The sequence below is a fragment of the Mus caroli genome, chromosome 7 (genome assembly GCF_900094665.2).
Source record: "Mus caroli chromosome 7, CAROLI_EIJ_v1.1, whole genome shotgun sequence".
Lineage (NCBI taxonomy): Eukaryota > Metazoa > Chordata > Mammalia > Rodentia > Muridae > Mus > Mus caroli.
The window spans coordinates 139050659-139071318 of NC_034576.1; the positions used below are offsets into that span (position 1 = coordinate 139050659).

Below are 20660 nucleotides of genomic sequence, written 5' to 3' on the forward strand. Positions count from 1 at the left end.
CTGTTGTTTTTGTTGTTATTGAAGTCTCGCCTTAGTCTGTGGTGATCTGATAGAGTGCGTGGGATTATTTCAATCTTCTTGTATCTGTTTTTTGTTTGATTATATGGTCAGTTTTGGAGAAGTTTCTCCAAATGAGATGAGATGCTGAGAAGAAGGCATATTCTCCTGTTTGGGGGTGAAATGTTTTTGTAGATATCTGTTAAATCCACTTGGTTCATAACTTCTATTAGTCTCACTGTGTCTCTGTTGAGATTGTTTCAATGAGCTGTCCATTGGTGAGAGTGGGGTGTTGACGTCTCCCACTATTATTGTAGGTTCAATGTGTGTTTTAAGATTTAATGAATGTGGGTGCTCTTGCACTTGAGGCATAGATGTTCAGAATTGAGACTTCCTCTTGGTGGAATTTTCCTTTGATGACTATGAAGTGTCCTTCCCCAATCTCATTTGATAACTTTTGGTTGAAAGTCTATTTTATTGGCCGTTAGAATGGCAACTCCAGCTTGTTTCTTGGGACCATTTGCTTGGAAAACTTTTTTCCAGCCTTTCACTCTGAGGTAGTTTTTGTTACTGAGGTGTGTTTCTTTTAATGCACCAAAATGTTGGATCCTGTTTACACATCTAGTTTCTTAGCCTGTGTATTTTATTGGGAAGTTGAGCCCATTGATGTTGAGAGATATTAAAGACAGATGATTGTTAGTTCTTGTTATTTTTGTTGCTGGAGGTGGTGTTATGTGTATATGATTCTCTTCTTTTGGGTTTATTCTGAAATGTTTAATTTCTTGTGTTTTCTTGGGTGTAGTTACCCTCCTTGTATTGGAGATTTCGTTCCAGTATCCTCTCTAGGGCTGGATTAGTAGAACAATATTGTTTAAATTTGGTTTTGCCATGGAATATTTTGGTTTCTCCATCTATGGTGATTGAGAGTTTTGCTGGGTATAGTATCCTGGGTTGGTATTTGTGTTCTCTTGGGGTCTGACTGACATCTGTCCACGATCTTCTGGCTTTTAGAGTCTCTGTTGAGAAGTTAGGTGTAATTCTGATAGGTCTGCCTTTATATGTTACATGGCCTTTTTCCCTTACAGCTTTTAATATTCTTTCTTTATTCTGTGCATTTAGTGTTTTGATTACTATGTAACGGGAGGAACTTCTTTTCTGGTCCAGTCTATTTAGTGTTCTGTAGGCTTCGTGTACATTTATAGCCATGTCTTTCTTTAGGTTGAGGAAGTTTTCTTGTATGATTTTGTTGAAGATGTTTTCTGGCCCTTTGAGCTGAGAATCTTTACCCTTTTCTATTCCTGTTATTTTTAGATTTGATCTTTTCATTGTGTCTTGAATTTCCTAGATATTTTGGGTTAGGAACTTTTTACACTGTATTTTTTTTTGACCGATGTGTCAGTATTTTCTATGGTATCGTATATCCTGAGATTCTCTCTTCTATCTCATATTCTGTTGGTGATGCTTGCATCTCTATCTCCTGATCTCTTTCTTAAGTTGTCCATCTCCAGGGTTGCCTCCCTTTGTGTTTTCTTTATTGTTGCTATTTCCACTTTTAGTTGTAGGATTATTTTGTTAAATTCTTTTACCTGCTTGATCATATTTTCCTGTATTTCTTTAAAGGGTTTATTTCTTTCCTCTTTAAGGGCTTCTACCTGTTTGCCTGTGTTTTCCTGTATTTCTTTAGGGAAGTTCTTTATATCCTCCTTAAAGGCCTCTATCATCTTCATGAGATTGGATTTTAAGTCATTCTCTTGCTTTTCAGGGGGTTTGGGGTATCCAGGACTTACTGTGGTGGCAGAACTGGGTTCCCATGGTACTGGGCTGCATTGGGTTCTATCACCTATGATCCTGTGCTTGCCTCTGGCCATCTGGTTATCTCTGGTGTTAACTGGCCTGGGTGTCTCTGGCTAGAGCCAGTCTCCTTGAAGGCAGGCAGGTGGGCATCTTGTGTCTCTGGTTAGAGCAGGCCTTCTGTGTCCCTGGGTACTGCAGACCTCTTGGGAGGCAGGCAGGCTGTGTCCCTGGTTACTTTGGGTCTCCTGGGAAGCAGACAGGCTGTAGGGTGTGGGAAGATATCAAGTCTGCTGATCTGGCCCAGGTGGAGATGAGAACAGTAGGAAGGTGGAGCTCAGCAAGCAGGTGGGCCCTGTGTCTTCTGGGCTCTGTGTCTTTGGATATTGTGTACCTCCTAGGAGGTAAGCATGCTGTAACGTGTTTGGGGGGGTGGGTGGGTAATCTGGCCTCTGACCTGGCATGGGTAGGAATCAGGCTGGAAGAAGGGTGGAGCTCAGGGGTGGGAGCGTGGGGGAGGTGGGTTCTTCGTCCACTGTCAACTGGGCCCCCATGGTTGTCCCAGCTGTTGTGGATATTTGGGTGAGATTCTCACCTGTGTCTTTGATTACTGTGGACCTCCTGGGAGGCATGCAGGCTATAGATGTGGGCAGTTATCTATCCCGGCCAGGGTAGGAAGCTGAGGCCCAGCTTTCAAATACAAACCCAAAGACGTTTTTGTGGAACTGGGAGGGGTTTTATATAGCAAGGGTTAGAGCCACATGTAGACACAGCAATGAAGTGATGTTGATGGAGTCAGATAATGAGTGAGATGGACAGCTGCAAAACAACCCTCTGTTGCCGGTTCTGATCTTTGTTATTGAGAGTTATCAAAGCGCTTGGCCTCATGATCCCTCTGTTCAGGAGGTCAATTTCAGCTGGGCCCTGAGAGGATATATACTCAGATATACTCATTATTGGTGCCAAGAGCTAGCAGCTTTACCTCCCATGTTCTCCTAATGTCCTGCCAGTGCCAGCCAGCCCCAGGCTTGACATCTCCAGTCTATTATGTTAAAAGAATATCCTGAAGGACCAGATACATGATCCCACATGATGACCCTGGTCAGGATCAGGAGTGACACTAGCCTGTCTAGCCTTTTCCCTCATGTGACTGCTCATACCATAGCATCAAGGGGTAACCTAGGTCTGCTGGGTAAGTTTTGTCAAAAAACAGTGATTTGAAGTAGGGCTTGCTGTGCATACCTGAAACCCCGGTGCTTAGGAGATGGAGGCGAGAATAGGTGTTCAGGTCCATCCTCGGCTACATAGTGAACTCAAGGGGAGCCTGGGCTACATGAAATTTTGTCTCAAAACGACTTTGTGATGGTTAATTTTTTTCTAAGTCTGTATCTCATTATATGGTGCTGGATGGCCTAGATCTTCTTATGTAGACCTGGTTGGCCTCCAACTCAATGAGATCCTTCTCCTCTGCTTCCTGAGTATTAGGGTTAAAGGTGTGTACTACCATACCTGGTGTGTGACATTTAATCTTGATGGTCAACTTCATGGACTTTAGAATTTCCAGAGGAAGCACACCTCTGGGCATGTCTGTGAGGGAATTTTTAGATTGAGTTGAGATGAGAAGACCCACCCTAAATGTGGGTGACATTGTTCCATGGGCTGCAGTCCCAGCCTTCATTACTCTGCCTCTAGACTATGGATACAGTGTGATCAGCCACCTCCTACCACCATGCCTTCCCCACCAGAGAGCATTGTATCCCCTAGAACTGTAAGCCAGGATATACAGGAAAGTAGCTTGCGTGTGCTCCCTGACCCACAGTATATCAGAGCTCTGTACACATTTTAGCGCGTAGGGAATAGATTTTATTTGAGTGACTTTTCACCGTTGGGTGTCTCATGTCATTGTGGAATGTTGAAGGCATATTTTCTGTGTTGCTTTACCTAGCCATGGCGTCCCGCTTTTTGACATTGTGACATGCTGTTGTATGGAACTGCATTCAAAGCCTTTATATGTCGGTCCAGCTAAAGGTTGGCTGTGTTCTCTCGTAGTTCATCTTACCAAAGCCTCAGTCATAGCTGAAAGAATGAGCAAGTAGTAGCTTTCTTTTTTCTCTTTACATGTGACAAAGCTGGGTTTCAGTGGTACATGGGACACAGAGCTCTGTAACTCAGATGTGTTGGTCGACCACAGGCAGGTTCCTTCTCACCATTGTGTGGTGCTTTCTTTGCTGTGAGTCGGCTGAGAGGGTGCTGGAAAGCCTTTGTGCGGAGGGACAGGATATCTGCAAACACATGTTTGTGTATTCAATGAAGGCTTCTGGCCAGCCAGTGTCACCAGTCTTTGTCCTTGGCAAAGAAGCAAAGCATTTATCTGAGTCTGCTCCTAATGATGGTTCTCAGAACCCCATGAGGAATGTGCAGCACTTCAGCTGGGATGAGGGCAGTGCAGATGGAATGGCAAGACCCTGCCTGTAGGCACTTTGCTCCTTGTGGTCCATCTCTGCCCCACACCCATTAGTGAGTGGAGAGCAAATGCACTGGGGTTAGAGGAGGAAGGGAGCATCCGAGCGCTATCCATGGACTTTATCACTTACCACTTCTCAGCTGGACAGGGACCCTTGCATAATCCTTCTCTGTGGGCCTCTGGAGCAGCTTCTGAGATTTCTTGGCAATGGGGGATGTTGGGGGCAGGGATGGGAGATTCCAGGTAGAGCCCTGGGCCGTGAACTCTGGGGTGTATCTGGGGACCTGTCAGCAGGGAGTTCAGTTTGAGTGTAGGGGTAGTTAACAAGGATGGCTGGAGAGGTAGGTAGGGCAACTCCAGGAGGGCCTGTCCCATGCTGAGGAGGGTGGGGTTAACAGGCCTTTGCTCTGATCCCTAGGAAGGTCAGTGATGGGTGGTGTCTGTGGAGGTCATGTGGGGTCTGCCAGTGAAGGGGTGGTGCCTGTGGAGGTCATGGCAACAACCATGTCAGCTGACTGAGAGCTACATGTGACAGGGGAGACTAGTTAGAAAAGACAACTGCATATAAGGTCATTTTTCTGTATTTCTTTTTGTTCTTTTATTTTGTTTTGATTTTTAAGACAGGTCTCATGTAGCCTAGGTTGGCCTCGAACTCACCATGTCTGCAAGAAATGACCTGGAACTCCTAATCCTCCTGTCTCTACCTTCCAAGGGGTGGAATTATAGGCTAGAACCATCTAGCCGGGGTCATTCTCCTTGTTCTGGAAGGAGGAAATGTTTGGCGGATGTTCTTTTATTTAGCATGGGTTTTGAAGAAGCACTCTGTCTGCCTTGCCTGGCATTTGGGCTCTGAGGGGGGAGATTGCCTTATTTTAACTGCTCATTCAGGCAGAGATGTCAGCGGGGAGGAAGGCGGCTCATTAACAGGCAACCTCCACCCTCAGTCTGAGCTCTGTTGGGGGGCAACCTGTACTTCCTGTACATAGGCCTGGAATCCTTAAAACCACACTGACAAGTTTTAGGTGTACAGTCACATCAGAATGCAAATTAAACCTAGAGCCTGTGCTTGCCTTGCTTACATAAAGACCATGGGAAATTCCCACTGGGTGGTAGATTCCTGTGAGGCTCTGTTGGTGTTCCTAATGCAGGAAGATACTCTCTGAGGGCCAGTGGGGTCAGAGGCCTGTTTTCCAGCACTGTAACTGAATACCCGAGACTGGGTAGTGTATAAGGAAAGAGCTTTTGGACTGCCAGTATTGGAGCTGGGATGCTGGATATCAGGGTCATAGGTGGTAAGGACCTTGTGCTGCTTCAACTCCTGTTGAAAAGCAGAGGTGCAGGCACTGACCTATTTCTGAGAGAAAGACCCCATGAAGTTGTTCCCTACAGTCCAAAGCCCTCCCACCGGGCACTACCTTCCCGTACTGCACAGTGGAATTGTTCTAGTACATGGGAGAAGACATAGCAGGCTTGTGCTAGCCCTTGTCTTCAATGGCTGTGTTTCTGAAGGTTTGGGTAGATAAGACTGGGTAGATGATATGTATTTGTATTGCTGTGTGTTGGTGAGGGCATCAGGAAGACAGTAGAGAATTTGACCTTCATGGAGGGGTGTTAGTTAGTGGTGGAATGTATTTGTGTACGTTGTATTTTTGTTTTCCTTTTCTTTGTGTGTGTATATGTGTGTGTGTTGTGTGTGACCAAGAGCCCAAGTGAATGACTTAAAGGAAAGTTTGTTTCAGCTCATGTTTTCAGAGGCCTCCAGTGAGTGACTCCATTGTTTCTGAGCCTCTGACAGAGGTAGAGAATCAGGGTGGTCAAGAAACAGAGACAGTGAAATGGGGGAGGGAGAGAAAGGGCGATAGGATAGAGTCGAGTGTCTTTCCAGGGTATGCCCCAGTGACCTACTTCCAATGAGTCTTTTCCTTCTCGTACTGTCATAGTGTAAATCCATCAGTGGAGGAGTCTATTGATTAGGTCAGAGCCCTTAGGATCCAATCATATTCTAGTGATTGGAACCGCCAGCTGAGGACCAAACTTTTGACACTTGAGTATTCTGGGGACACTTCACATCTAAACCATCATAGTTTGAAACAGCCCTTCTGAATGTATGGTTTCTGAGTAAAGATTTAAGCGTGAGTGGTAGGCAGTCACTGGGAGATCTGGGGAGAGGTCTCTGGGGGCAGGAACTGTAGCTGTAGAGCCTTGGGCGATCAGGGTCGGTGTGGTAAATGGACACATGGTTGGGTCAGAGTGGTGCAGAGGAGCTGGAGCCCACAGGCTGTACTCCTTTATGTGGTAGATGCCAGAGTTCATGGAAGGTCTCAGAAACAGAGATTGAGAGTCTCTGTGTTCCTAGATTGTCATCTAGTTAAGATAATGCCAGCCGTGACTCCTGTGCCTGTGTCAGGTGACAGGGAATCAAATGAGCAAGCATGTCATGTCCTCAGCACAGCGGTGGTAGGAGCTCTGTTCTGGGTACGCTGCTGTTCTTGTTAGTAAGGCTTCTAGCACTCAAGGGGAAGTTTCTAGAATAATGGGCAAAGAAAAGAAATGATATATTTCCAAAAGTTACTGAATTTAGCCAGCTATCCCAAGAAGACCCAGGTGTACTATTCTTTATTGTGCAGAAAAAAATTTGTTTCTGTCACCATTGCGTTAGCATCAGATTAAGCTGTCGAGTCAGATGGATGCAGGGCATCGTGTGGGCTCTCTGCTGATTAACAGGCTCCCTGCACCTCCTCCAGCCCATCCGTCTCTGGGCTGAGCAGGGGTTTGAGAACTGACTGGTAGTTGTTGCTGGTGGGAACGGAGTCCCCTTGGGTCAAAGTCAGGAGACTAGGGGAGGCTGCTTCCAGAATGCTGCTTCTGACAGATAACCAGAAAGTTTTTTTTTTTTTTTTTAGAAAGATGAGCAGGTGTAAGCATGGGTAAATCTTAAAGTTCAAGCTTCTGCGTCCTCCTGACCGGGTTAAGAGGGCAGGTTCTGAGAGGTGCTGCCTTTCCTTGGATGTGGGGGACCAGACATAGGTAAGTGGGCCTTTCAATCATAAGCTAGATACATCTCAGGCATACTGGGGTCGCTGGCATGCTAAAGTTTTCACTCCCCAGCTCTCCTGGACATGATGGCAGTGACTTTGTCCCTAGCTGGAGTTGCCCTTGGTCTTGAGTCTAGCTCAGTAGTTTTGTTTTCTTTCTGTCTTCAAAAGCATGGGGCTTACAAACCTCTGCCTAGCTCAGAATGAGGCTTCCTAAGGAATTAACTGTTTCCAGGGTATATCAAGCTGTGGGGCCACGCAGACTGTTTTGCTGTGGTCTTGGAGTCCTGTGAGTCCAAGTTCTCTATGGGCCTTGTGGGTTGTGTGTACCTTAAGGTCCTGGGAATCCAGAGTGTTGTGGGCATAGGGGCTGTATGAGACCGAGGCCTGTGTGGACCTGAGGTGGAGCTGGGTTTCGAGTGGGATGGAAGAGGAAGTCTGAAGTGAGAACACTGGTTTGTGCTCTAGCCTCACCATGCCTTGTTTCCATTCCCATCTACTGCCCTCTTTCCCTGGAATCACCTAGAAGCTTCTAGAAATACCAGACTTCACAAATTCTGTACAAGGGTGGAGCATGGCTGCCCAGTACAGTATGTTGCTTAGCGAGATCCTGGTGTAGAGACACTTGCCCGGTTTCCTTCCCATCACTCGTCTCTTCCGCTTAAGACAAGCTCTAGCTGACCCTCCTGCTCAGATCCAAGGCAAAGCGCATTTATACCTGGCTCATTTGGACCTCCCTGGCCCCATGCATGCCCAATGGGCACTTTATCAGACTCTGCTTATCCAGCCTTGACCCTGAGTTGCATGTGTGTGTGTGGGGGTACTCAAGAGTCACCTTTCTCTCTGTACTTTGATGACCTCCTTTGTCCCAAGACCCAAACCCAGAAGCACTCTGCTGTCAGCCCTCAAACCTTCCCAGTCTCCAGTTCGAGATGTCTTCACCCCTGTGCTCCTTCCCGAACATTCCATTACGCTTTCTTTCACCGTCTTGGTACTGGGTTTATCCTGCAGTGTTGGAAGGCTGGATCAGGAGCCTCCTGAGACCTGCACTGTGGACACAATGTGACTGAAGGCTACGCTTTGCTGGGCATGGACTCTGGTCTCACTGTGTCCAGGGTCAGCGGTTACAGCTGTGTGCAATGAGGCTGTGTTTGAGACCAGGTCTTCAGAAGAACTGCATGACCAGAGTGTTAAGGTAAAGTGAGTTCACAGGAGTGAGGTGGATCCCAGTCCCATAAGTCCAGGGCTTGTAGGGTGGGTTGTAGCTGCTCTGCCAATATGCCAGGGAAAGAGCTCTCTGCAGGAGCCTAGGTAGCCAAGCTTCTGAGCTGTTGTCCCATCTAGACAAAGTTGAATAAGTGCCTGTCATTTAAGCCAGCCTGTGTGGCTGTGTGCTCTGCCAGCCAGAGCTGACCGAATATGGTGATTGTGTGTGAGGCTGGAGTTTGGGGGTGAAGATAAATGTCTTGATACTGGAAAATTTGGGGGTCCTTCTTGTAGGTTCTCAGGCTGGTTAGTAGAATAATTTACAAATAGATAGAGAAGGAAGTTGCTGGACCATCAGTTTGTTAGAGAAACAGCAGGCCAGGTGAGCTAGGAATCTTGGCAGCTGTTGCTGAGGAGGGAGCTGGAGAAAGGGGGAGGGGAAAGCCGTGCCTGAGGGAGTTAGGGGCGATGAGCTTGGGGCCAAAAGCCTGCATGTTAGCTCTGCAGAGATGTGGCAAGTGGAGGGTTTCAAAGAAAGAGAGAGGATGTCCCAAGGTCAGAGAAGGAGACAGTTTGACAGTTATGCTAAGGAGAGTAGTGGGCTCGTAAACTGAGGGAAAAGTCCCAAAAGCCTGGATCAAGAGGCCTGTGACCCTCTACAGGGTGTTATCTAGACTACCTATCTTCCCTGCTGCAGCCTTTGTTTGTTTGTTTGTTTGTTTTTTTTTTTTTTTTCTCTGTTCCATACCTGAGGCTCCAGGGAGGGCAGCAGTCTTCCTTGCAAACTGGCCAACTGGGTTCTTTCCTAAGTTAATCCTGTAGTATTCTCACTCCAGACCCCTAGTTCCTATTTGTGTGCGTGTGTTGCATATGGAATGCAGATCATAAGCTTTTTTTTTTTACTATTTCTGAGTGCTCCCTGCTCGCTATCCCATAGATGAACACCATGCCCCTAGGCCCTATGTTGGGGGCCCATTATGGCCCAGAGAAAAACTGCTATATGAAGCCAGAGCCCTGGGTTGGGGAATGTGTTGTGAATATTAAAATACAGAGCTGAGTTATTCTTGGTTATCATCTATTTATTTATTTACTTATTTATTTTTATTAGCAGCTGTTTACTGTTTACTTTCACAGCCGAGAGTCGGCAAGAATATGATTAACCCTGAGGGCCATTTTCTAATGTAATTATTAATGACTGATTCTGCTTATCCTGGGAATCAATAAGGGGCGGGTATAGTGGCCTGGTGTGTACTTGGACTTGATTCCTAGCATTTCATAAACATGATTCCAGGACAGCGTTCCTATTGGCTTATTACTCAGAGTGTGTTTGGTGAACCTGAAGTGTGTGATTACTTCCACATAATCATCTTGATAGGTTGTGTTCGGAACGTGACTTATGTTAATATGGCAAGTACTGCTGAAGTCTCCCGCCACTAATGGTTAGGGCGGGGATGGATAGTAATTGATCTTCCTGGGAGTGCTGCAATGTAAAAACAATCCGGGCTGTTGGAAGTATATTTTACAAGTGTGCATTGGGCCTTTGGGATGTTATATTGAAAAACCCAATTGTACAGTTACCATGGGAACCCAATTAGAATAGATTGCTTTTTTTTTTTCCTTTTGTCTTTCATCTTGACCAAAAAAATCTAATGTATTTTAAGCGTTTTCATATGGAACTGTGTTCCTCTACTGATGCGTTCTGCCACAGGACTCTTTTTTTTTTTTTACCCCCAGCTTTAGCTTGGCATGGTGATATTCTTTAGTGGTGCTGTGTGGAGATGCCTCCCAGAGAGATTTAATCACATTTTTATGGGAAAGTTTGTGTGCATAGTGGTGGAGGTCTTGGCATTTTTAAAAGTGGGGTGAGGGGTATCTTCCTGAGACTATAGACAAGGCACCGCCACCCCTGTGTCCCTCTCCAGTGGGAGATCAAGGGTATCCCACTGAGCTCGTGTGTGTAGTTAGGGGATTATGTCCCTTAAAAGTCCTGGGTTGCAGAGTGCTAGAGATGACAGATGAGTGCTCTAAGCCTGGGGACCCCAAGCTTGGTCTCAGAGTTTGTCTGTGCTCTTAAAATTTGTTAGGGTTCCCAAGAGCTTCTGCGAGCAGTACACAGAGGCCGCTCAGTTTTCACACAGTTGGCCCAGGTCTGCCTTCGCATGCCAGCCTCCAGGGATCCTTTCTGTAAAGAAACATGGAGTTTGTACCTAGCCTATCGTACCCTCCGTCGGGCTTTGAGCCACCTAGAAATTTCTGTCTTTATTAGTAAATTTTGGTGTTTTTCCATACCTCCATATATGTATACTGTGTATTTTGTTCCCTTTGTCTTCACGACTTTCTCCCTCTAAATTTTTAAAAGCATCCCTTGCAACATAACTATCTAAATAAATAAGGAAATTCAATAAGGAAAAAATTATATATGTTTGGTACACGTAATATCCTCCCCCAAATTCCAGTTAATGTGTGGGCTAAATCCTTGAATGTGGAGGTACAGATGGCCGACTCTATTGCTGTATTAGAGTTAACACTGAGAAATTGAAAAGTATTTATTAATTCATGTGAACAGCTATAACCCATTCGATTTCTGCATAAAGAGCATTTTTCAGTGGAAGGCAGTTTTATTTTCCATAAAAAGCAATTAGCAGCAGGAGTGTTACTGGTCTGCCTTTGTTTCAAGCCTTCTTAATATCTGGTTGGATAGACAGCAGTGAGGTGCTCAGATCGGTGTCTGTATTCAGACTGCCTGGATATGTGGCTTTGGTTCAGGCCTACAGAGAAGCTGGCCTTGCTCAGTGGAGTAGATGGAAAAGGGACCAGCAATTTAGGCTTTCAGGTGCATGTGGCTGTCCTAGAGCCCCATCACAAGGGGCCGACTTTTGAGATGTGGCAGGGTGGAATCCAGTCCTGTGCCTTCCCATCTTCCATCTGCCAGTGCTGACTTTAGCATTAGGTGTTTACTGTAGTTTGAAATGAACATCCCCAAAAGTCCATGTGTGGAAGGTCAAGTCCCTTGAAGGCTCATATTAGAAGGCTGCAGAACTTTGGAGAGATGGAGTACAGGAGAGGAGGTCCTGGTGCCTTAGAGGGGGTTGTGAGACCCTGGTCAGTTCCCTTTCAAGTCCAAGTGATGAAGTGAAAAGCCTTGCTTCACTGGTGTATCTGAGCCACGACCACACAGCCTCCCGTAGGTTAAAGCAACTCTGAGGAGAGCCAGGCTTTTCCTCTGTGAGTTGATGGCTGGAGTTTGCCACAGTGAGGGAGCCTGCCTGCCTTGGCACCTTCCTCAGCCTGAAAGTGCTCTGCTCCTTCATGCAGTGACGATGACGGATGACGATCAATCGCCACACATCATGGCAGGTTTGGATTCCTAGCTGATCTCCACCTGGTCCTGAGGAGTTACTGCCCCATGAGGCACAGTCCTATAGCTTTCTGCAGGCCTGCCTCCTTTGTGATTAGGACCCAGGTGAGGCCGCTGGCACGTGTGCATCACTCTGCATACTGTTGGTATTGTTTTACCCTTAAATGTTGTCTAGAGTTTACCTGGGAAGCTGTTTAAGTGTGCAATCTTCTCTAAGTATTTACTGCAAATCTAGGACCATTTTTCTTCCTAGTATGTGCCTGTTTGTACCATTTATTCTTCTTGAGGCCTTTTTCTTCCTTTTCTTTTTGTATTTTTGAAGACATTTGACCCTTTCATTTAAGTTGTTGAATTTATTGGCTGAAGCAGCTCCCCTGTTCCTTTGTTGTCTCTCATGTGTATGTGGGGGGTCACTCTCTCCCTTGGCTTTCTTTCTTTCTTTCTTTCTTTCTTTCTTTCTTTCTTTCTTTCTTTCTTTCTTTCTTTATTTGAGATAGAGTCTCACTATATAGTTCTAGCTGTCCTTTAACTCACTCTGTAGATCAGACTGACTTTGAACTCACAGGAATCCTCCTGCCTCTCGCATGCTGGGATTATAGGTGTAGGTCAAGATGCCCAACTAGTAGTTGTCTTTTAAAAATATAAAATTTATTTACTTGGAAGTTTCCATTACTTTAGCTCTGAGTAGATCCTAATTTTAACCTAGTATGCATGTGTACATACATGTATATATATGTGTATGTGTGGATACATATGTATGATATATATGCAGGATGCATATGCATGTGTATGTGTCTCATATATATATATATATATATATATATATATATATATATATGTGTGTGTGTGTGTGTGTGTGTGTGTGTGTGTGTGTGTGTATTACACTCAGGGATTAAACCTGAATGATCTGGATCCATTTAGTACTTCTTGGTGCAGGTCTGCAGGCGTGAGTCATCTCATTTCTGTTTTTGCTGTTTCTAAAGTGATCTTTGCTTCCCCGAATCCTTGTGTCACTCACAGAACCAGGGCTGAAGTGCTGGGACGTCCACCATCTCCTTCCTGACATAACTTCAGATAGTCAGTTGCTCTCACTCTTCATCCTGTGCCTCGGTGTGGGATTTATCTTTGTGCCTTCCCTCCAGCCACAGTTCAGTTTTGTCTGTCATTTGTTTTCAGCCGTGGGATTGTTTGCCTGGCGTACTTGTCTGTATCTTCTTCTGCTTGGGCTCCACTGAGCGTCAGGCTTTTCAGCAGTTAACGCCCCTCACGTCTGAGCCCTGAGAGCCCCACTCTGTGCCAAGCTTCGTGGTCCTGTTCCTGTCTCAGTGACATCTGCATGTCTTCTTCACCTCGTTATTTTTTAGCATGTGGCTCGTAAAGAGAGATACTTGTCACCACCCCTCTGCCTCATCTAACCTGTTGATCACAGCCAGTGTGTTTCTTGTGACACATCTGTATAAGCGCCATTGATTCGGCCTACTTCTCTTTCCTCTACATTTAGGGATTTGTTCTGTTGAGTAATTTTTCTCTTAGTTGTGGGCCCTGAATATACACATCCTTATATATGTATTAGTGGATCCAGGGTATCTACAATGCTGTTGTTGAATGTTAGATTTTATAAAGGGCTTTGCTCTGTAAAGATAAGTCACAGTATATGCTTTCAAGGCTTAATTTTAAGCATTATTAGGTGGGTCTGGAATAGGCTTTCATCCAGAATAAGTTAGCCTAACTATTAGGGCAATGACTTGCTTTGACAGGTAAACACACAAACACACACACACACACACATGGACGGGTGCACACACATGTGTATGCATTTATGTGTGTGCACATATATGTATATGTATGTGTGTATTGATATGGTGTGTATGATATAAATTATTGCATTGGCTCCCAGCCTGTGATGGTGTGACTTAGGCTTCTGCAGTTTACCCCAGTGTAAGTCAGGTAGCACCTGAACATCAGATGAAGTGGCCGTGAGATCTGTTCTCCGTGAATTCTGTGTAAGGAAGACTTTGCACGCAGACTGGCAAGGGGATGAATCATCTTTGCCATGGCACTGCAGTGTAGATCCTTGAGCTAACCCCGGAGCAGCACCTTCTCTGGTACCAGCTGTCTGTTCTTAGCAGTTTGCTCTTCTCAGTGTCATCTTTTTTTTTTTAATTATTTTTTTAGTATAAAATATATTTTGATCGTGTTTATCCCCCCTCCCTAACTGTTCCCCATTTCCCTTCCCACCCAACTTTATGTTCTCTTTCCCTCTAGTATAAAAACAAAGGCCAAAGAACTCCACAGAACCACAAAGCTAGCTGGGAGGTAGTGGCACTCTCCTTTAATGCCAGCAGTCAGGAGACAGAGTCAGGCAGGCACAAGTCTGTGAGTTTGAGGCCAACCTGACCTATAGAGTGACTTCCAAGACAGCCAAGGCTGCACAGAAAAACCTTGCTCCACCTCCAGCCCCCAAAGATTATAGATAAAATAAGATAAAAAAATCTATGAAAACCAACCATGGGCCAGGAAGTGGTGGCGCAAGCCTTTAATCCCAGCAGAGGCAGGCGGATTTCTGAGTTCGAGGCCAGCCTGGTCTACAGAGTGAGTTCCAGGACAGCCAGGGCTACACAGAGAAACCCTGTCTCCAAAAACAAAAAACCAAACAACAACAACAACAAACCCCAACAGTGGAGTTTGTTTTGTGCTGCCCAGCTACTCCTGGGCTTGGGGCTGTCCTAAAGTGTGGATTCTATACCCAACAACTTTCCATTGGAAAAGCTGATTTTTCCTCTGTTAGCAAGTAACAGTTGCAACTTCTTGATTAGGGGTGGAAGTCCTTGCCCACTTTCCCCTCTCGGCGCTGGGACCCTGTCTGGCTTGACCCTGTGCAGGCCCAGTGCATACTGCACAGTTGATGCATCAGTCCTGTGTCTGATGACATCATTTCTATCCTCTTTGGCTCTTACAATTTCTCTTCCTCTTCCACACAGCAGCCTGAGCACTGAGTTGGAGGTGGGGTAGGGGCTGAAAAGATATCCCAATAGGACTGAGTGCTTGGCGTGTCCAGCTTGGTCTTGATGTGGATGCAGAGACGGAGGAAAATTGTCTGTGATTTACATTCCTTTTCTAGTCATTGTTGAGTTTCAAGTGTCGCACCATTCTCTGCCGTGTCTCTTCTCTGTGTCTCTTCTCTAACAAGTCCCCTGACAGAACAATTTAAAGAAGAGTTTACTTTGGTACCCACTTCCACAGGATTTAGTCCACCGTTGCTTGGCCTGTGCACTTGGGCTGTGGTGAAGGGTGTCCTCAGAGTGCCACAGCCCCTGAGGACATACCACCAGTGACCTAGGTCCTCAAATGTCCCACCTCCTTGCACTTCCGCCTCAAGCAGTTCAGACTTCATCTTTCCAGCCTCGCAGTGGTACCAAAGTTGTCCAGCCCTGATGCTGCTATCTGCTGGGAGGAGAACCATCAGGCCTAACTTGGTTCCTGTTGGCAAGGTAACAAAGCCCCCAATACACCCAAGAAAAGTAAGAATGGGTGTGAATCCTGGGTGAGCGTTTTAGGGTCAGGTCAATGGTTTGGTTGGCTTGCCAATGAGCTCATGGTTTCTCTGAACAACAAGCAGTGGGTTAGCAAAGGCCTCAGTGGGTAAGGCTCCTGCCACAAGCCTACTGAGTTGGGTCCCCAGAAACCAGATGATAGAAGAGAATAATTCCTGTAAATGATCCTGTGAGGTCTGCAGCTATTCCATAGTGTATACACACACACACACTTGTGCATGCACACAAATAGGTATGTAAACAGATAAATGTATTTTTTAAAAAGAACATAGATAATATTGTCTTTGTGAGCTGTATTATGCTTCCTTGTGATGACTCCCCCCCCCGCCCCCCACTTTTCAGCTTCTGTCTTCCTGCCACATCTCCCACAGATCCGGTTCCAGGCTGGAGCCACCACACCTGGGTGATCACCTGGCTTTCTAAGCATGACTCTCATTAGACATGAATGCCTGGGATGTTGTATATCTGGTTGCTATGGAAATAAAAGAGGGAGGGTGTTTCTTATAAGGTTTTGGATTACACATAAAGTTTATATTGTATATACAGTGATCCTGTGTGTGTGTGTGTGTGTGTGTGTATAGAGGTGATGAGAGGAGAGAAGACAGAGGAAAAGAGCACGAGAATATCTTGGTTCACATAAAATGCTCATGTTATATAGGATTAGACTTTGTGGTCTTTGTGAACTTGACTTCCTTTGACCCCCAACTCTTTTACGTCTTACTATGTTTCCTTTTTTGTCTTCTTTTCTTCTCCATCCTTTTTTGCTAAGTTATACATTATCCCAGGCATGCTAGAGAATACACAAGATCTTATAAATCCTAAAACACTGGCTGGAGAATGCCTAGCACAGCACCCACCCTGTGAGGTAGGCTCTGCTTCCTGTCCTGCTTGGCCCCACCCCTATGATGTCACTGGTCTGAAAGTTGTATTTATGTAGTTTACCTATATGTGCTTGTTTCTCAGAACTTCATCCACAGCTGCATTTGGCCAGTCTCTGTGTGCTACCCGCTGTCCACTGTGACACTGGCCTCTGTGACTGTCATATGGTTTGATGGCATCCTTCTTTGTTCCCCTGTTAGAGACATTTGGACCTGCCCCAGGTTTCTCTAGGCTCCACAGTTGTGATGACTCTGGCATGTGGCTCTAGCATACAGTGGAACAGTTTCTCTTCTCTGTGTACTCAGGCAGAGTCGTTGGCCTGAAGTGTCTCTGTGGTACCAGACTTTGTGGAAACAGCTAAAGCAGACGAGACCCTATTAATGATTCATCCCTAAAGTTACCCTACTATGGATGCTTGCTAGCCTACTGTGTGGCAAGAAAGATCTCACTGTGATCTGCGTAGGGATGTGGTACTTCAGTGTGATCTTGCTAGCATTTCTCCAATCGTGGAGGCTGAAACCTTTTTCCACATTGCCAGCAGTTCACCACTCTGCCTCTGTGAGATACCTGTTCACACCCAGGCTAGCCTCAGACTAGCCATGGAGCTGAGGATCACCTTGAACTTGTGATCCTCCTGCCTTTACATGCTGAGTCCTGGGATTGTGTGCACATGCCCCACACCTGGACTTGATGGGTGCTAGAGATGGAGTCCACAGCATCATGGATGCTAGCAGGCACTCTGCTGACGTAGTTATGTCCCCAGCCCGTATTCATACATACCCCTCTGCCCATATTCTAATGACTTGTCCTTTCTTATTCATTTGTAGAACTGTTTTATATATTCTGGATTTTAATTCATTGTCAGTGATCCCTAGTTCGGGATCCACGTTGTCATTTTCTTGATGGTAACTTTGGTGGGTAAGATTTCCTACTTTTAATATAGTTGCATATAATTGGCTTTGGATTTTTTTCCTTTAAAACTTGCACATTCTCTGCCTTACTTCCAAGAGCCCTTCCCTTTCCTCCATAAAAATGCTGTTTTATATATTCTCTTGTAGAAATATCAATTTTCCTCTTCCTATTCAAGTACATACACCATTTGGAATTAATTTTCGTCTGTGGTATGGAGTGGAAATCCAATTCTTGTCTGTGAGCAGTTTTGATTTCCTGTTGCTCCTTGCTTGTTCTTTCTCTCATCATTAACTTTTGTTTATTTACATACTTCATAAACACTTATTTCCTATTTTATGTTGGTATCTGTAAGTATCTAAAACCTTTCCTTCCAGCATGGGCTCCAACCTGTCTGTCATATTCTTACACCTCTCACACATGACAGCCTGGTCCTTGTCAGTCTGAGACTGGACTGAACTCATCTGAATTGAGTCTCATCATTTGACTCCTCCTCAGGAAGACATTGGATAGAGATGCTTTCTTCATGTCCAGTAGGGGCACTGGGTGCCTGCAGCCACTCAGGCAGCACTCAGCCATGTCGTCTGCTTTTCTGGTGTTATGAGGGGAGGTCCACACCCTGTGCCTGGATGCTGCAACTGCAGCTGTCACACGTCATGATCACCCTGTGCTCATTTGGCTCCCTCTCCTCATCCTTCCTGGGTTGTTCCTGTTTGCTAGAGAGGCCAGCATGAATTTAGAAATTGTCATTTGTTCAATATCTGGTATATTAGAACCCCTTAATCCAGTTTTCTCAAAAAGAAATGGGTTGATACACTTTTGCCTAAAGCTATCATAAGTTAAATATAGACAAAATCTTGAAGATTGAGAAAAGTAATTTTCAAATCAATTCCTAGGTAGGTTCAGGTCAGTTTCTGCAAATGCATGGGCAGGTGGATGCGATCACCTGGGGCCTGGGGTCCCATTGGTCAAATCTTGGGGACTCTGCTGCAACCCAGGCTCCATTTGCACAGCTTCCCACAGTGGTCTATCAGAGCCAACTGCCTTTACGAACAAACTCCCCTGCCACACATCTGGCCTCAGAAGCTGTGGAGGAAGAGTCTACCACCACTTTCCTCATGCATTCTTCATGGTTCTAAAGCCAGAACCATTGAACAACATTGCCACGTTCAGCTGCCAGTTTGGGATATGAACCCTGCATCCTTTGAACCACATTTGTGGCAGCTTTTGTGTGCTCCTGCTTTGTAGGAACAGAACAGCCTTAGGCTTTCCGTTCATAAGCTGGGTGCTTAGCTGGGTGGGATATTATCCTGAGGACATCCTTCCTTTTTTCTGCTAAGAATCAGGTCTCTCCTTAATGGGGCTAATCTCCTTACCAATTGCAGCCTCTCTTCCAGCACAAGCCTTGCCTGGAGCGTTAAGCTTGTCTGTGTTCTTTTTCTCTCCAAACTGTGCATCCTGTTTTTCTGCTCCCGCTTGCTCTTTTTCTCTGTAGACCTGCATGGGAGTGATTGTTTGTAACCAAGAGCCAGGGTCAATATTAGGCTGTCTTGAAATCTCCTCTGCCAAGTTTATCTTTAGGCAGATTCTTAGGAAAAGGGTGGAAAACAGCTGCATGCTTTGCCAAAATATCATGGGAATGCTCTGTAGCCCAGATGCTACAGATCTATAATGTGGCAAGGGGGTACCTGGTGGGTCCATACCAAGGTATCCCCCTGAGCAATTCACACCATACAACAGATCTGGTATAAGGGAGTTTCTCTGGGCGAGGGGATGAGGATATGGAGAAGGGGTAGAGACAGAGAGTAGACCTGGGTCTTAGTTTCCCTTCGTAGGGACAATGGCCTGGTTGGCTAGGGCTTTCTAGGAGCCTAGTAGAAAAGAACCATGCTATGTCTACAGAAGTCAAGTCTCACTGTGACCTCTGGGTGCTTGCTGTGTGGCTAGTGCAAGCTAGAGGTCAGATTTCCCATTGTATTACCTTGTCATTACCTTGAATTTGAGGAGCCATGTATAGGTAATGGTATCTGTGTTGGGAAGGGTAACCCCCTGGATTTGGGGTGTATCAGATGGTATTTCATTATCCTCAGTTGATTCAAATTCTGACCTCTGGGTTTATGTGCCATTTGTTCCTATCAGATCGGTTCTGAGCACCTGGGAGCCCTTTCTGTGCAATCACAGGATCCCCCGCTTTCCCCTCTGCTACCTAACTAGGAACCATACCCCAGGGCAGCCCACAGGGGGATGAATTTTCCCCAACAGGACACCAGCAACATGGTACAGGCCGAAGGAGAACAGAAAAAAAAAAGACTATTGATGATATTTTGTGTTACAAATATGTAAAAATAAAATGAAGATGTTTTAGACTCTGGGCATGCGCTGCTATTTGGTTTTTGGCGCCCCTTGACTGGATTTTGTTTTGTTTTTGTGAAAATAATTTTAATGTTATGATCATGGTTTTCTTTGTTAGTTTGTAAGTGAAATTGGTTTCTATGAGGTAGGAGGAAGGTGATTTCAAGTCCAGAACCCAGGATTCTCTTGAGTCTAGGCAGGATTAGTACAGCACCGGATGCTGCCATTGACAAAGTCTTTTCTTTGCGTCTTAAAATATCTGCTTTGTAAAACTGGGTTAAGTTATTTTAGAACTATAAATGGTTGCTTGGTAATTAGGTGTTTGGTTTTATTTGTTAAATAGAGTGCTTATTAAAGTTCAGTGCTCCCCCCCCCCTTTCCCATGGAGCTAAAGCTTTTGCTGGCTGAGTGGTAAGAGACGACAGCCTGAGTGTTTCATCTGCTGGCCTTGACATGTGTGGTTGATAGATGCGCTCCTGAACTTTTACATTTGTGCCTGCGCTGTAGAGAAACAGAGCTCTCATCTCTCTTGATAGGCCCCACTCCAAAATTCTGCTCCCACTTATATAATCAAGCTTCCTCCGTGTCACACAGGCACTTTGAGGAACAAGGATGCGGGCACGCTCTCCCTGTCAGACGCATATGGAATTTGGCCCGTGGTGGGCTTATCTCTTCCCACCAGCTTCTTTCTTTACACATCTAAAATGACACCGGCGTGTAAGTTCCTGCAGAAATAGCCCTGCGCTGGGTCAGCAGCAGAAGATGCCAGGCCATTCCCAGCGCACCCAGAGGCCAGAGCTCTGTGTCCTCAACAGTGTCCAGTGGGCTGAGGATGATGGCTCTCGGCTGACAAGATTGATGTGGCCATAGGCTCGCGTGCCCTCCCCTGTGGGCTGGGAGTGAGCACTGCAGCCCTCCCCATGTGTAGTTGTCTTCAGAGGAGCACAGCAGTGGGTAACTTCGCATATTTGCGGTTTCGGATCTGCTTTTTAATTTGTCCTCAATCTTTTTAAAAATTAATTAATTATTTTTTTATGTATTCACTTTACATCCTGCTACTGCCCCCCTCCTGCTCACCCCCTCCTGCAATCCTTCCCCCATCCCCCTTCTCCTTC

At 45.6% G+C, this 20660-nt stretch overlaps 1 protein-coding gene across 4 annotated transcripts in view; it reads left to right on the plus strand.

The window, feature by feature from the left end:
* Positions 1-20660, plus strand: part of Mgmt (O-6-methylguanine-DNA methyltransferase) — a 232663-nt gene that overhangs the window by 9320 nt on the left and 202683 nt on the right. The window contains exon 2 of one of the 4 annotated variants that reach the window (XM_029480221.1): positions 7156-7279. The exons of 2 other annotated variants lie outside the window; for them this stretch is intronic. The gene's annotated coding sequence lies outside the window, so the exon portion shown is untranslated. Of the gene's footprint in view, positions 1-7155; positions 7280-8335; positions 8483-20660 lie in introns of those variants that run through there. One more of the 4 variants, XM_021169032.2, reaches the window with a different exon arrangement.